The sequence below is a fragment of the Hordeum vulgare genome, chromosome 2H (assembly GCF_904849725.1).
Source record: "Hordeum vulgare subsp. vulgare chromosome 2H, MorexV3_pseudomolecules_assembly, whole genome shotgun sequence".
Taxonomy (NCBI): domain Eukaryota; kingdom Viridiplantae; phylum Streptophyta; class Magnoliopsida; order Poales; family Poaceae; genus Hordeum; species Hordeum vulgare.
This window is the reverse complement of record NC_058519.1, coordinates 488,491,646-488,508,669: the sequence shown is the minus strand read 5'-3', so window position 1 is coordinate 488,508,669 and position 17,024 is coordinate 488,491,646. Positions and strand designations below refer to the sequence as shown.

The window sequence follows — 17,024 nt, the reverse complement described above, 5'->3', positions numbered from 1 at the left end:
GTGCCTAGCCTTAGGATCAGCCCTCAGCCCCGCTCCTACCAGCCTCTTCCACGGCCGGCACCGCCGTGTGTTGCCCCTGCTCTGAGGGTTGATCCTAAAGCGATGCCTTTTACGGTGGTGCAAGCGAGCAAATCGGGACACATACCTGGATCGGCCGACCGGAGCCATCGCCGGACCAGCAGAAGGAATCCGTGTCGCCCCTGCTCTGCTTCTCTTCTCTCCATCTCATCTCCTCTCTCTCCCTCGTCTATTCTTCCCAGGAGGCCGAACCGCCATGGCCATTGAGCGCCGCCGCCAGCAACCTCCACTACGCACCCGCCGCGCTTGAGCCTGACCTGATCCACCTCGCCTCGTCGTCCGCTGTTTCCACGTCCTTCCCCGCCTCCCGGAGCCATGCCGCCGCCGTCCTGCTCCCGATCGGATCGGGAGAGCCGTCGCTCGATCTGCAACCAAAAAAAAAATATGTCAAACCATTTTTTCTCACTCACCAAGGACTGCGGGTTCAATATCTAGAAGGCCAGGGGCATTTTTGTAAAATCGCTAACAACGTACAGGAAGAAGGTTGAACCATCACGACGGCAGATCCCCTTCAATAATAGAGATTAATATATTTTTTTAGCTTTTTATTCTTCCTGAAATAGGTAAAAGGCTAGTGTGGGTGGAAATATTAAAAAGATACATACTTTAAATTCAAAGACAACCCAAGCTTTCAAATGATGATTATGTGGTATTGCAAGGTATTGTAACGAACTCCGATATCCAAATGTACTGTAAAATAAAACAATTTAACATCTGCTGTGAGTGAGCAACAAGTATGGATCAGTTTTACAATTGCTAATTTAGATTCCAAGGGGCTATATTTCTTTATGCAACTGCTATAAATAAATTAAATATGATGAGACTGAGACTATACATAACAAAGCTGAATGTGTAAGATCGACATCGTTCCCTAAGTACTTCTCTTCTCATCTGCTTCATTGTGGATGTTTTGAATGTTCAAGAAAAAATAAAAATTCAGAAATGCATGGATAGATAATTGCAACCTCAGTTTATTTATAGAAGAATGGTGTTGAGTGAATTACATCCAACCAAAAACAAACCTTAATTTGAGATATATAGTTTGATGCCTTACCTACAGGTTGATGGAGTATGCCAATCTGCATGTTGGAACAAAATTTTCCATAGGAGAGCAAGCAGAGGTTAACATCAGAATTTTCGAAGAGACAAACCTAGGCGGAGTGCCAGTTCACGAAGACAGGGGCAACGACCCAATGGATATGAAGGCTTCATGGAGGCGACGCCGAAAACAAGATGCGAGGATTGCGGGGGGTCGTGGGTGGAGACGGGGCATTGGTGGAAAAAAAATCTCGGAGGAACCGTGCGGAGGATCAAACGTGGGCTCGACTGGTGCGATTGTGGAGGGCTCGGTCGATGCAAACGTGTCCCTCGCTCGCGTGAGGCTGGGAGCGCGAGGAGCATGCCAGTTTTGCGGACGCGGCTATTTCTATTTTTTGTTTTTATTTTCCAGCCTTCAACCGAGGAAGCGAGAGAGACGGGAGCGGGAGCGGGACCGATTTTTTTCTAGCAATTTTTGGTGCGGGATCTCTCGAGGGGAGGAGGAAAGGAGGTCGAACCATCACGACAGACGACAGATCGCCCTTTAATAGTAGAGATACAGTAGAATGAACATATTCTTAGGGGGAACTGAGTAGTATAAATGGATGTTTGAAGGTAAATAAGTAAGAGTACAACATTCGCGGCTTATACATAGAGCTTAAAGGATGACTTTCATACGTGTTTTTGTTGACCCGGTACCATGATGCATGTTCAGTACAAGAAGACTGACAGGAGGAACTGGGATAAGTGGTTTCAAGCGGAGCGACTTTCGAGAGTTCTCCAAGGCGGTGGCTATCATGTAGGACCAGACCAGTGTTCAGTTTAGGTTTTCAGATCAGTTTTGTTGGTCGTTGCTGGGTAAATTCCTCTCCTTGGTAGTGAAAACTATGTGAAGATAAACGAATAGTTATCACTTGGACTGGATGGGCATTCTGCATTGCATTTTTTCTCTACAGTTCTATTTTATTTACACACATTCAGAGGCTTTTCCTCTATAGTTCTATTTAATATTCTTCTATTTTATTCAGTGATAGATAATTAGCTGCGTTACATGATACCATGATGGATGTCCATCTTTAATTCTACAATTGGGCGTGACTACTGAAAGAGAAAGTATTATGTAATTTATACTTGTGATGGAATAATAGTTCACTATGGTCTCTCAAAACATTGACCACCGCAAGTCATGCAAGGATTCAAGCAAATTATTATAACAAAGTTTGCCTCCAGTCTGAATGTTAACCCAGCGAGATTAATAACTACTCTACCAAAATCTAAAAGTGTCTATACGCCTAAGTAGATGCTATTAACTGTGGCATCAACACACTTCACTCCATCTAATACATCAAACAGAAGGTGAATATCGCTTCTCTTTCATTTCTTTCAACATGAATGAAGATGTGCATATCCAAATATCTTTTAGTGACCCTGTCGCTTCAATACGAATTTTATTACCTGTTCACCTTCTTAACTCTAATCAGTGGTATGGTTGTAGAAAGGAGGCAAACTGTAGTTTTTATTTATTTGGAAACCTCGGTAATTGATAGCCTGATCAGAGTTGTATGGCACTGTAAATGGGGAGGAAGGTAGTACAATAAAAGATTTTTGTGCCACTAAAATCTGGCATTAAATTTTGTTTTAACGCATTCTGGTATCAACTACTAAGGAAAGAAGTACAATAAGCAATTTCGGCTTGCATCGATTCTTCTTGTTACTATTCCTTTTTTCAAAGGAGACACTAATCGTAAAGTTAGTTTAATTTTTCCGAGTTGGCATTTTCATGTTCTGTCGTGTACTGATATAAGCTTGCCTTGCCTTTTTTCCTTTCTGGAATTTTTTTAATTATATGCGCACATTTTTGGAAGTGTGAATGTATGTTCATGGACCTGGTCAGTTTTGACTTTTTATGTAAGAAAATGAATCCTATACCGCACATGTTTATCATAGGCATCTGGATGTTCCTGTAACTTGTGCGAAGATTTCTTATTGCACTCATTACTAAACATATGGATAATTCATCTAATAGGCATTGCAATCCTTTCCTTTTGATCTTCCTTTTTTCTCTACTAGACAAATCCTCGGAGCAATGGGTTGACAAGTGAGGTCGAGAAAGTGAGACAACTCTAGAACCAGAGGAGAACAGAGAAACATAAATGAGAAGAAATACAGAGGCATATTGGTCTGTTTTTAGTTTAGACGGGGAAAATCAAAGGGCATTGCCATTATTGTTTCTGTATTATACTTGTATTTGCAAATTGTTCAACAGCAAAAATGGAAGCATAGCCACGCCGATCATCTATAGCTTACTAGGATATAATTATTATTTTATTTGCATACAATGTTGAAGTATAGCTTTTCTTGGAACACATCTGAATTTGAAGTGGTATATTATTGTTTCGGAATAGTATAGATGTGAATTTTTTTATGTGATAGAAGTCTGATCTACATTATTTTTCATGAATTGTGATGATGTTTTAATCAATGGGTGGATGCACAAGTTTGTTGTCCGTGGCAACGCACGGGCAGTCAGCTAGAGTCCTGATAGAGAACTGCTCTTGATAGACAAAAGTTCCTGCACAGAATAATCTGAAACATGTTCACGTTACCTAGCATGTTTATAAATTTATGAAGAGATACACACATGTATGAAGAAATAGCTGGATCATTTGTGAATAGGGTCATGCTAGATACAAGAATGATCCTTGCTCATGATCTAGCAGATATAAATTTCTGAAACTCATATGGATGAGTCTGGTATCAGCTTATCAAGCCAATGCTATATCAAATCAGTGGATTGATAAATCGACTAGCAAGTCGCAACACACAAGCACACACAGAGCTGACTGATTAGCCAGTGGCTTGTAACGCACGGGCCCACACGAGAGGAGGTGAGATGGAGAGAAGAGAAGCAGAGCAGGGGCGATAAGGATTCCTTTTGCTGGTCCGGCGGCGGCTCCGGTGGGCCGATCTAGGTATGTGTACCGATTTGCACATTGAACTAAATGATGTATTATCACATTTGCACAATTTTTCCTGTTATAGGAATAGCAGGAGATGTTCGTCACAGATGCACAACAAGCAACTAAGCACTTCCTCGGCTACAACAAAATCTGAATTTATAGGAGGAAGCAACAAAATATCAAAAACTGTAAAGAGAATCTATGCTGGGTAAACAACCAGCCACTAAGGGAAACACGCTTGGATCACAGCGCACAGCAGTGTGATAGAACCAATTGGTCCTCCTTTATTTTTGCTTGAAATAGAGTTAGTCATACGTACCATGCTTGATAACTATTAATATAAGCGCATGTGAACTATACGGAATTATTTTTTGACATACGTACCAGAATATACTATTTCCATGTTTTCAGGTGATGCCTTTCTTCCAATGATTGCATATGTGGAATTTGTTGGAATTATGCCCTAGAGGCAATAATAAATATAGTTATTATTATAATTCCTGTATCAAGATAATCGTTTATTATCCATGCTATTATTGTATTGAATGAAGACACATTTACATGCGTGGATACATAGACAAAACACTGTCCCTAGAAAGCCTCTAGTTGGCTAGCCAGTTGATCAAAGATAGTCAGTGTCTTCTGATTATGAACAAGGTGTTGTTGCTTGATAACTGGATCACGTCATTAGGAGAATCACGTGATGGACTAGACTCAAACTAATAGACGTAGCATGTTGATCGTGTCATTTTGTTGCTACTGTTTTCTGCGTGTCAAGTATTTGTTCCTATGACCATGAGATCATATAACTCACTGACACCGGAGGAATACTTTGTGTGTATCAAACATCACAACGTAACTGGGTGACTATAAAGATGCTCTACAGGTATCTCCGAAGGTGTTAGTTGAGTTAGTATGGATCAAGACTGGGATTTGTCACTCCGTGTGACGGAGAGGTATCTCGGGGCCCACTCGGTAATACAACATCACACACAAGCCTTGCAAGCAATGTGACTTAGTGTAAGTTGCGGGATCTTGTATTACGGAACGAGTAAAGAGACTTGCCGGTAAACGAGATTGAAATAGGTATGGGGATACTGACGATCGAATCTCGGGCAAGTAACATACAGAAGGACAAAGGGAATGACATACGGGATTATATGAATCCTTGGCACTGAGGTTCAAACGATAAGATCTTCGTAGAATATGTAGGATCCAATATGGGCATCCAGGTCCCGCTATTTCATATTGACCGAGGAGTCTCTCGGGTCATGTCTACATAGTTCTCGAACCCGCAGGGTCTGCACACTTAAGGTTCGACGTTGTTTTATGCGTATTTGAGTTATATGGTTGGTTACCGAATGTTGTTCGGAGTCCCGGATGAGATCACGGACCTCACGAGGGTTTCCGGAATGGTCCGGAAACGAAGATTGATATATAGGATGACCTCATTTGATTACCGGAAGGTTTTCGGAGTTACCGGGAATGTACCGGGAATGACGAATGGGTTCCGGGAGTTCACCGGGGGGGCAACCCACCTCGGGGAAGCCCATAGGCCTTGAGGGTGGCGCACCAGCCCTTAGTGGGCTGGTGGGACAGCCCAAAAGGGCCCTATGCGCATTGGAAGAAAAATCAAAGAGAAAGAAAAAGAAGGGAGGAGGTGGGAAGGGAAGGAAGGACTCCTACCCACCAAACCAAGTCCAAGTCGGTTTGGGGGGGGGAGACCTTCCCCCCTTGGCTCGGCCGACCCCCTTGGGGCTCCTTGAGCCCCAAGGCAAGGCCCCCCTCTCCCACCTATATATACGGAGGTTTTAGGGCTTATTTGAGACGACTTTTCCAAGGCAGCCCGACCACACACCTCCACGGTTTTTCCTCTAGATCGCGTTTCTGCGAAGCTCGGGCGGAGCCTTGCTGAGACAAGGTCATCACCAACCTCCGGAGCGCCGTCACCCTGCCGCAGAACTCTTCTACCTCTCTGTCTCTCTTGCTGGATCAAGAAGGCCGAGATCATCGTCGAGCTGTACGTGTGCTGAACGCGGAGGTGCCGTCCGTTCAGCACTAGATCGTGGGACTGATCGCGGGATAGTTCGCGGGGCGGATCGAGGGACGTGAGGACGTTCCACTACATCAACCGCATCCACTAAAGCTTCTGTTGTACGGTCTACAAGGGTACGTAGATCACTCATCCCCTTTCGTAGATGGATATCACCATGATAGGTCTTCGTGCGCGTAGGAAAATTTTTGTTTCCCATGCGACGTTCCCCAACAGTGGCATCATGAGCTAGGTTCATGCGTAGATGTCTTCTCGAGTAGAACACAAAAGTTTTTGTGGGCGGTGAATGTGCGTTTTGCTGCCCTCCTTAGTCTTTTCTTGATTCCGCGGTATTGTTGGACTGAAGCGGCTTGGACCGACATTACTCGTACGCTTACGAGAGACTCGTTTCATCGCCACGAGTAACCCCGTTGCTCAAAGATGACTGGCAAGTGTCGGTTTCTCCAACTTTAGTTGAATCGGATTTGACCGAGGAGGTCCTTGGATGAGGTTAAATAGCAACTCATATATCTCCGTTGTGGTGTTTGCGTAAGTAAGATGCGATCCTACTAGATACCCGTGGTCACCACGTAAAACATGCAACAACAAAATTAGAGGACGTCTAACTTGTTTTTGCAGGGTATGCTTGTGATGTGATATGGCCAACGATGTGATGTGATATATTGGATGTATGAGATGATCATGTTGTAATAGATAATATCGACTTGCACGTTGATGGTACGACAACCGGCAGGAGCCATAGGGTTGTCTTTATACTAACGTTTGTGCTTGCAGATGCGTTTACTATTTTGCTAGGATGTAGCTTTAGTAGTAATAGCATGAGTAGCACGACAACCCCGATGGCGACACGTTGATGGAGATCATGGTGCGGCGCCGGTGACAAGAAGATCGTGTCGGTGCTTTGGTGATGGAGATCAAGGAGCACGTGATCATGGCCATATCATGTCACTTATGAATTGCATGTGATGTTAATCCTTTTATGCACCTTATTTTTCTTAGAACGACGGTAGCATTATGAGGTGATCTCTCACTAAAATTTCAAGACAAAATTGTGTTCTCCCCGACTGTGCACCGTTGCTACAGTTCGTCGTTTCGAGACACCACGTGATGATCAGGTGTGATAGACTCAACGTTCACATACAACGGGTGCAAAACAGTTCCGCACGCGGAACACTCGGGTTAAGCTTGACGAGCCTAGCATGTGCAGACATGGCCTCAGAACACATGAGACCGAAAGGTCGATCATGAATCATATAGATGATATGATTAGCATAGGGATGCTTACCACTGAAACTATGCTCAACTCACGTGATGATCGGACTTGAGCTAGTGTAAGTGGATCATGAACCACTCAAATGACTAGAGAGATGTACTTTTTGAGTGGGAGTTTAGCGAATAATTTGATTAAGTTAAACTCTAATTATCTTGAACATAGTCTAAGTCCACTTTGAATATATTTGTGTTGTAGATCATGGCTCACGCGACAGTCACCCTGAATTTTAATACGTTCCTAGAGAAAGCTAAGTTGAAAGATGATGGAAGCAACTTTGTAGACTGGGCTCGTAATCTTAAGCTAATCTTACAAGCTGGGAAGAAGGATTAAGTCCTTAATGCTGCGCTAGGAGATGAACCACCCGCTACGGCTGATCAGGATGTTAAGAACGCTTGGTTAGCACGTAAGGAGGACTACTCAGTAGTTCAATGTGCAGTCTTGTATGGCTTAGAACCGGGACTTCAACGTCGCTTTGAGCATCATGGAGCATTTGAGATGTTCCAGGAGTTGAAGTTTATCTTTCAGAAGAACGCCCGGATCGAGAGGTATGAGACCTCCGATAAATTCTATGCTTGCAAGATGGAGGAGAACTCGTCTGTCAATGAACATGTGCTCAAAATGTCTGGGTACTCAAACCATCTAGCTGAGCTGGGGATTGAACTCCCGCAAGAGGCTATCACTGACAGAATCCTTCAATCATTTCCGCCAAGCTATAAAGGCTTTGTGTTGAACTACAACATGCAAGGGATGAACAAGTCACCCGGCGAGTTGTTTGCGATGCTGAAAGTCGCAGAGTCTGAACTCCGTAAAGAGCATCAAGTGTTGATGGTGAATAAGACCACTAGTTTCAAGAGAAACGGCAAAGGCAAGAAGGGTAATTCAAAGAAGAGCGGCAAGCCTGTTGCCAATCCGATGAAGAAACCCAAAGCTGGACCTAAGCCTGAAACAGAGTGTTACTATTGCAAGGGTATGGGTCAGTGGAAGCGCAATTGCCCCAAGTATCTGGCAGATAAGAAGGCGGCCAAAGAAAAATCAGGTATATTTGATATACAAGTTATTGATGTGTAATTAACCGGCTCTCGTAGTAGTGCCTGGGTATTCGATACCGGTTCTGTTGCTCATATTTGCAACTCGAAACAGGAACTGCGGAATAGACGAAGGCTGGCGAAAGATGAAGTGACGATGTGCGTAGGAAATGGTTCCAAGGTTGATGCAATCGCCGTCGGCACAGTTTCACTTCAGTTACCATCAGGATTAGTTATGAACTTAAATCATTGTTATTTAGTGCCTGCGTTGAGCATGAACATTATATCTGGATCTTGTTTATTGCGAGACGGTTACTCTTTTAGGTCAGAGAATAATGGTTGTTCTATTTCTATGAGTAACATCTTTTATGGTCATGCACCCAATGTGAGAGGATTGTTCATATTGAATCTTGATAGCGATACACACATACATAACATTGAGACCAAAAGAGTTAGAGTTAACAATGATAGCACCATATTTTTGTGGCACTGCCGCTTAGGTCATATTGGTGTAAAGCGCATGAAGAAACTCCATGCTGATGGACTTTTGGAGTCACTTGACTTTGATTCACTTGACACGTGCGAACCATGCCTCATGGGCAAGATGACTAAGACTCCGTTCTCCGGAACAATGGAGCGTGCAAGTGACTTGTTGGAAATCATACATACCGATGTGTGTGGTCCGATGAGCGTGGAGGCACGCGGCGGATATCGTTATTTTCTCACCTTCACTGACGATTTGAGTAGATATGGCTATGTCTACTTGATGAAGCACAAGTCTGAAACATTTGAAAAGTTCAAGCAATTTCAGAGTGAAGTTGAAAATCATCGTAACAAGAAGATCAAGTTCCTACGGTCTGATCGTGGGGGTGAATATCTGAGTTCCGAGTTTGGTGCTCACTTAAGACAATGTGGAATTGTTTCACAGTTGACACCGCCTGGAACACCACAACGTAATGGTGTGTCCGGACGTCGTAATCGTACTTTATTAGAGATGGTGCGATCTATGATGTCTCTTACCGATTTGTCGTTATCATTTTGGGGTTATGCATTAGAAACAGCTGCATTCACTTTAAATAGGGCACCATCAAAATCCGTTGAGATGACACCATACGAACTGTGGTATGGCAAAAGGCCAAAGTTGTCGTTTCTTAAAGTTTGGGGATGTGATGCTTATGTCAAAAAGCTTCAGCCTGAAAAGCTGGAACCCAAAGCGGAAAAGTGCGTCTTCATAGGTTACCCAAAAGAGACAGTTGGGTACACCTTCTATCTCAAATCCGAGGGCAATGTGTTTGTTGCTAAAAACGGAGCTTTTCTCGAGAAGGAGTTTCTCTCGAGAGAATTGAGTGGGAGGAAGATATAACTTGACGAGGTTACCGAACCTCTCATCCCTCTGGATGGTGGCGCAGGGCAAGGGGAAACCTCTGTCGTTGCGACGCCGGTTGAAGAAGAAGTTAATGATGATGATCATGAAACTCTGGTTCAAGTTTCTGTCGAACCACGCAGGTCGACAAGACCACGTGCTGCTCCAGAGTGGTACGGTAATCCCGTCTTGTCAATCATGTTGTTGGACAACAATGAACCCGCAAATTATGAAGAAGCAATGGTGGGCCCAGATTCCAACAAATGGCTAGAAGCCATGAAGTCCGAGATAGGATCCATGTATGAGAACAAAGTGTGGACTTTGGAGGTACTGCCTGAGGGCCGCAAGGCTATTCAGAACAAATGGATCTTTAAGAGGAAGACGGACGCTGACGGCAATGTGACCGTTTATAAAGCTCGACTTGTGGCAAAGGGTTTTTCACAAGTTCAAGGAGTTGACTACGATGAGACATTCTCACCCGTAGCGATGCTTAAGTCCGTCAGAATCATGTTAGCAATAGCTGCATTTTTCGATTATGAAATCTGGCAGATGGATGTCAAAACGGCGTTCCTTAACGGTTTCCTTAAGGAAGAATTGTATATGATGCAACCCGAAGGTTTTGTCGATCCTAAGAATGCTAACAAAGTGTGCAAGCTCCAGCGATCCATTTATGGACTGGTGCAAGCATCTCGGAGTTGGAACAAACGCTTTGATGAGGTGATCAAAGCATTTGGGTTTATACAAGTGGTTGGAGAATCTTGTATTTACAAGAAAGTGAGTGGGAGCTCTGTGGCGTTTCTAATATTATATGTGGATGACATATTGCTGATTGGAAACAACGTGGAGTTTTTGGAGAGCATAAAGGATTACTTGAATAAAAGTTTCTCTATGAAGGACCTAGGAGAAGCTGCTTACATTCTAGGCATTAAGATCTATAGGGATAGATCAAAACGCCTGATAGGACTTTCACAAAGCACATACCTTGATAAAGTTTTGAAGAGGTTCAAAATGGAACAGTCCAAGAAAGGGTTCTTGCCAGTTTTACAAGGTACGAGATTGAGTAAGACTCAGTGCCCAGCAACTGATGAAGATAGAGAGCATATGCGCTCCGTCCCCTATGCTTCAGCCATAGGTTCTATCATGTATGCAATGTTGTGCACTAGACCGGACGTTAGCCTGGCCATAAGTATGGCAGGTAGGTTCCAGAGTAATCCAGGAGTGGATCACTGGACAGCGGTCAAGAATATCCTGAAGTACCTGAAAAGGACTAAGGAGATGTTTCTCGTGTATGGAGGTGACGAAGAGCTCGCCGTAAAAGGTTACGTCGATGCAAGCTTTGACACATATCCGGACGACTCTAAGTCGCAAACCGGATACGTATTTATTCTTAATGGGGGTGCGGTAAGCAGGTGCAGTTCCAAGCAAAGCGTCGTAGCAGATTCTACATGTGAAGCGGAGTACATGGCTGCCTCGGAGGCGGCTAAGGAGGGTGTCTTGATGAAGCAGTTCATGACGGATCTTGGAGTGGTGCCAAGCGCACTGAATCCAATAACCTTGTTCTGTGACAACACGGGTGCCATTGCCTTAGCAAAGGAACCACGGTTTCACAAGAAGTCCAGACACATCAAACGACGCTTCAACCTCATCCGCGACTACGTCGAAGGGGAGGACGTGAATATATGCAAAGTGCACACGGATCTGAATGTAGCAGACCTGCTGACTAAACCTCTTCCACGGGCTAAGCATGATCAACACCAGAACTGTATGGGTGTTAGATTTATTACAATGTAATTCGCATGATGATGTGAGGACTAGATTATTGACTCTAGTGCAAGTGGGAGACTGTTGGAATTATGCCCTAGAGGCAATAATAAATATAGTTATTATTATAATTCCTGTATCAAGATAATCGTTTATTATCCATGCTATAATGGTATTGAATGAAGACTCATTTACATGTGTGGATACATAGACAAAACACTGTCCCTAGCAAGTCTCTAGTTGGCTAGCCAGTTGATCAAAGATAGTCAGTGTCTTCTGATTATGAACAAGGTGTTGTTGCTTGATAACTGGATCACGTCATTAGGAGAATCACGTGATGGACTAGACCCAAACTAATAGACGTAGCATGTTGATCGTGTCATTTTGTTGCTACTGTTTTCTGCGTGTCAAGTATTTGTTCCTATGACCATGAGATCATATAACTCACTGACACCGGAGGAATACTTTGTGTGTATCAAACATCACAACGTAACTGGGTGACTATAAAGATGCTCTACAGGTATCTCCGAAGGTGTTAGTTGAGTTAGTATGGATCAAGACTGGGATTTGTCACTCCGTGTGACGGAGAGGTATCTCGGGGCCCACTCGGTAATACAACATCACACACAAGCCTTGCAAGCAATGTGACTTAGTGTAAGTTGCGGGATCTTGTATTACGGAACGAGTAAAGAGACTTGCCGGTAAACGAGATTGAAATAGGTATGGGGATACTGACGATCGAATCTCGGGCAAGTAACATACAGAAGGACAAAGGGAATGACATACGGGATTATATGAATCCTTGGCACTGAGGTTCAAACGATAAGATCTTCGTAGAATATGTAGGATCCAATATGGGCATCCAGGTCCCGCTATTTCATATTGACCGAGGAGTCTCTCGGGTCATGTCTACATAGTTCTCGAACCCGCAGGGTCTGCACACTTAAGGTTCGACGTTGTTTTATGCGTATTTGAGTTATATGGTTGGTTACCGAATGTTGTTCGGAATCCCGGATGAGATCACGGACGTCACGAGGGTTTCCAGAATGGTCCGGAAACGAAGATTGATATATAGGATGACCTCATTTGATTACCGGAAGGTTTTCGGAGTTACCGGGAATGTACCGGGAATGACGAATGGGTTCCGGGAGTTCACCGGGGGGGCAACCCACCCCGGGGAAGCCCATAGGCCTTGAGGGTGGCGCACCAGCCCTTAGTGGGCTGGTGGGACAGCCCAAAAGGGCCCTATGCGCATTGGAAGAAAAATCAAAGAGAAAGAAAAAGAAGGGAGGAGGTGGGAAGGGAAGGAAGGACTCCTACCCACCAAACCAAGTCCAAGTCGGTTTGGGGGGGGGAGACCTTCCCCCCTTGGCTCGGCCGACCCCCTTGGGGCTCCTTGAGCCCCAAGGCAAGGCCCCCCTCTCCCACCTATATATACGGAGGTTTTAGGGCTGATTTGAGACGACTTTTCCACGGCAGCCCGACCACACACCTCCACGGTTTTTCCTCTAGATCGCGTTTCTGCGGAGCTCGGGCGGAGCCCTGCTGAGACAAGGTCATCACCAACCTCCGGAGCACCGTCACGCTGCCGGAGAACTCTTCTACCTCTCCGTCTCTCTTGCTGGATCAAGAAGGCCGAGATCATCGTCGAGCTGTACGTGTGCTGAACGCGGAGGTGCCGTCCGTTCGGCACTAGATCGTGGGACTGATCGCGGGATAGTTCGCGGGGCGGATCGAGGGACGTGAGGACGTTCCACTACATAAACCGCGTTCACTAACGCTTCTGCTGTACGGTCTACAAGGATACGTAGATCACTCATCCCCTCTCGTAGATGGACATCACCATGATAGGTCTTCGTGCGCGTAGGAAATTTTTTGTTTCCCATGCGACGTTCCCCAACAGAATTAGTGCTTAATTACTTGCTATATTTAGAAGGGGATATTTTTCTAACTAGGTGGGAATAACTAAACCTTCATTGTCTTGTTTACTTCAGGTTGGTGATGGGACAATTACCGTGGTTCTTCTGGATGCTGAACTCATGATGAAAGCTAAACTGTACATGGAAGATGGAGTGCAACCATCTAACTGTTGTTGTTAGAGGAGGCTTCGGCTGCTACAACTATAGCCTCAGGTTTAGTCTGACCTTAATCCCATCAGTTTCTGTTTTGGACCATTCCATTGGTGATGATGACGGATCCCATCATCGCACATTATCTGGATAGAGATGTTTCTATTATGGGATTTTTCACATGCTCCCCATATGGCTTGCCTCCTGTGTCCAAATCAAACAGAGTGGCGTCCGGCGGGGGCAAGGCCTGAGATCGTGGACAGGGCGATGACCGACTTGGTGGTGCGGCTGCGGATGGTGGAGTGTCGAGATCGGCGGGTTGTAACTAGAGAGTAAAGCCACAGACGCATGAAGGTAATTGTAATTCACTCGATTTATACCGCCTTCCTATTCCTCTCTGGGTTTTGTTCTTCCTATCCTTTTCTGATTCTAACTGTTGTTGTTGCGCAAGGAAGACTACTATCGGTGGGAGCGGGGCACTCAGGACGCGGCCGTGGGTAGCCTGAGGTCATGGGTGGTGGTGCATGTCATGTGACTATGCCCTAAAGCCCTTCTATCCCCTCGCACGGTGCATGTTCTGTCGAATGCTTACGGTCACTCTGCTCTCCTCACTCTTCTCATTTTCTCTGTACGCGTTGAAGGAGCTACACCCATTTACCTGCTGCTTATCTATGGCCGCAGTTCTTAGGGCAGCATTCTGTTCGTCGCTCGTCGCCCATAGCCCGCTGCTCCAGTGGACAAGGTTTCTAATGAGGTCGAAGTTGCAACTCAGGTATATATAATTTATTAGTAGTACATGTCCAGAGAAATGCAAGTTTACAGATTCAGAGAGAACGTGCAACCTGATAGATGAATCGAAAACCTGTGTAATGATGACGACTAGATGCAGTGGTACTAATTGCATATATTTTGGACATTACTTATGTGCAGAAGCCAGGAAGTTGACCCTTGTGTACCCTCATAGATGAATTGGAAACCTGTGTAATAATGATGACTTCAGAGGTTGACCCCTCGAGAAAGCTGACAGGAGCTCGCGTCCATCCAAAAGCCAAGAAGTTACTTATGTGCAGGTTTCAGATAAAGGTGGTGCTGAAATAAGCTGTTGTGAGCAGCATCTCGCCTTAGGCACATCTCCTCTAAGCAACATATTACATAGCTCTACTCCATTGCAGGTAACATCATAAAATCATAATGGTATTCTACTCAACATAAAAGTGTAAATATAATTCGTTACACGTCAATTTTTTTAAATGCATCAGTAATTGTTGTTTCCCCGTGACAATGCACGGGCAACAAACTAGTCTTACTTAGAAGCTTTATCTCCTTCCTGAATTCTAACTAATCCCCCCTTGATTTTTCTATGTAAAAAAACCATGTCAAAAAGAAAAAATCATCCCTCCCTGATTTTCAGGACGGGGGAGCGTGCTGTCCAATTAAACAAAGCCACATCATGTTCTACGTAGCTTTTCATACCACAATCCCGTAGGTGTAACAAAGTCCATAAAATCAGTTAAAGAACAGGTTTTCACTTAAGCAACACATAGGACATTCTCCAACCCAAAAGTTTAGCCGTATGCATCTTAGCCAATTGAGAATTATGCTATTGTCACGCTAACTGCTACTTTTTCTTTTCAAGAGTTTTCACTCTCTTTTTGGATTTCTCCAATTCTTTTTGAGAGTTTTCACTCTCCTCCTTAGCCTTCTCTAGCATCTCAGTGAGATTCTGGATCTCCTTTTCTGATCGTAATAATGATTCTCCCACCTCATTCTCCGACTCCAGCCTGGCTTTTTGCTCTTCCAACAGTAGTTTTTCAAGCCTAGTGATTGTACTGTTTGGATTTTCCTGCACCTAGTAATTATATGAGTAGAGTCAGATATTTAACTGAAACGAACAACAGTTGCTGATGCATTATAAACATTACTTTTTTTTTTGAGGGATTATAAACATTACTGTTGGCTTATTCAAAGCAGAGAAACAACCATGTTTTTACTACCAAGCTAAAAACTCTTCGCATTATCATAGTAAGTCTTAAGTATGGTGTAAATATTAACATATTCATTTCCAAAGTCAAAGCAACCATGGTTTTTTTCCTAGAAAACAATGTATGAATTAATGTTTGAATCCCAACAGCAAAAATATGTTGCCACAGTTTAGTGGACAACACTACACATTCATTTGTGAATTGAATTTATTCATTATCAACTTATTACCATCTTTGCAAGCTGTGCAAGGCATTCATCATGCATCTCTTTCTTCATTCTGGACATCTGTTCTGCACAGCATTCATCAACACTTATTTCTTTGCGGCTCTGCGCTTGCTGCAAGAAGATAACGAAGGTACAGTGAGAAAATTTAGTGCAGGGATGGAATATGACCAAATGTTAAAGCACCTGAATTCGACTGATCTGGTTGGAAAATGGACATCCATCATTGCTGGATATAACAGAGTCTACTGCATCAAGCAATTTTTTCAGTTATGCCAAATGGCGCTTCTTATTGCTTGTTTTATTGTCAAAGAGAACAACCCTGTTTTTACATAGGTTTAACATGTTCTGAAAATAGGGCACACAAATGTAAGGCACATGCAAATAGATTGCAACAGATGTAAGAGCAAGACACTGGATCTGGCACATCAAATGCAATTGGAAACACTAAAATTGGTGCTGTCCTATCTGAAAATTGTAACATTGGGAAAATATGAACTAGACCTGCAGATATGCTGGGGCACTGTCGCTTAATGACGGGGATATAGCCCTAGGGTAGGGTCATAGGTCTGACCAATACGTCCTACCCAAGGGCACCTCATTATTAGTTTAAGGGTTACAAGGGAAATTCCTACTAGATCGTGACAACATCTAATCCACTCGGTACGGATCCACTGAGACAAGTACATTCCATCCACTCAGATGACAGTCAACCACTCGGCCGTATGACTCACTCGGTCATGCAAATACCAACAGTCGGCAAGACATTTGTAGTGGGCTGACATTATGGCATCAATGCCCCATCTTGTAACATAAGAGGTGAGGAGGTGACGCACTCTATATAAGTCACCCCCCTCCACATAGCTAGGGACATCTTTCTTCTTCTCCCCCTGCGGGCTCATTCCTTTCCTGGAGGTCTGGCTCTCTCTATACCATGTAACTCATGTCCATGACAGATAAAACAAAGCCTCTCCGGAGCACGAGACGTAGGGTTGTTATCTCCACTGTGAGAGGCCTGAACTCGCTAAAACCACCGTGTCACCCATGTGCATCTTGATAGATCATGCTCCGTTATCCTACCCTCTTTCTATTGTCGGAATCGTTACCACGACAGTTGGCGCCCACCGTGGGGCATCGGCGTCTATCGAACCATGATGCAAATGGTTTTCTTCAATCTTAGCAACCCAAACTCTTTTGGG

At 44.1% G+C, this 17,024-nt stretch overlaps 1 long non-coding RNA gene across 1 annotated transcript; it reads right to left on the bottom strand.

Moving 5' to 3' along the window:
* Positions 1-15,068: 15,068 nt before the first annotated feature.
* On the bottom strand, positions 15,069-16,340 carry LOC123430309. The gene is made up of 2 exons (XR_006622913.1): positions 15,832-16,340; positions 15,069-15,469 (listed from the first exon to the last, which is right to left on the bottom strand). It is a non-coding gene; the product is annotated as an uncharacterized LOC123430309 (long non-coding RNA).
* Between the last annotated feature and the right edge of the window lie 684 nt (positions 16,341-17,024).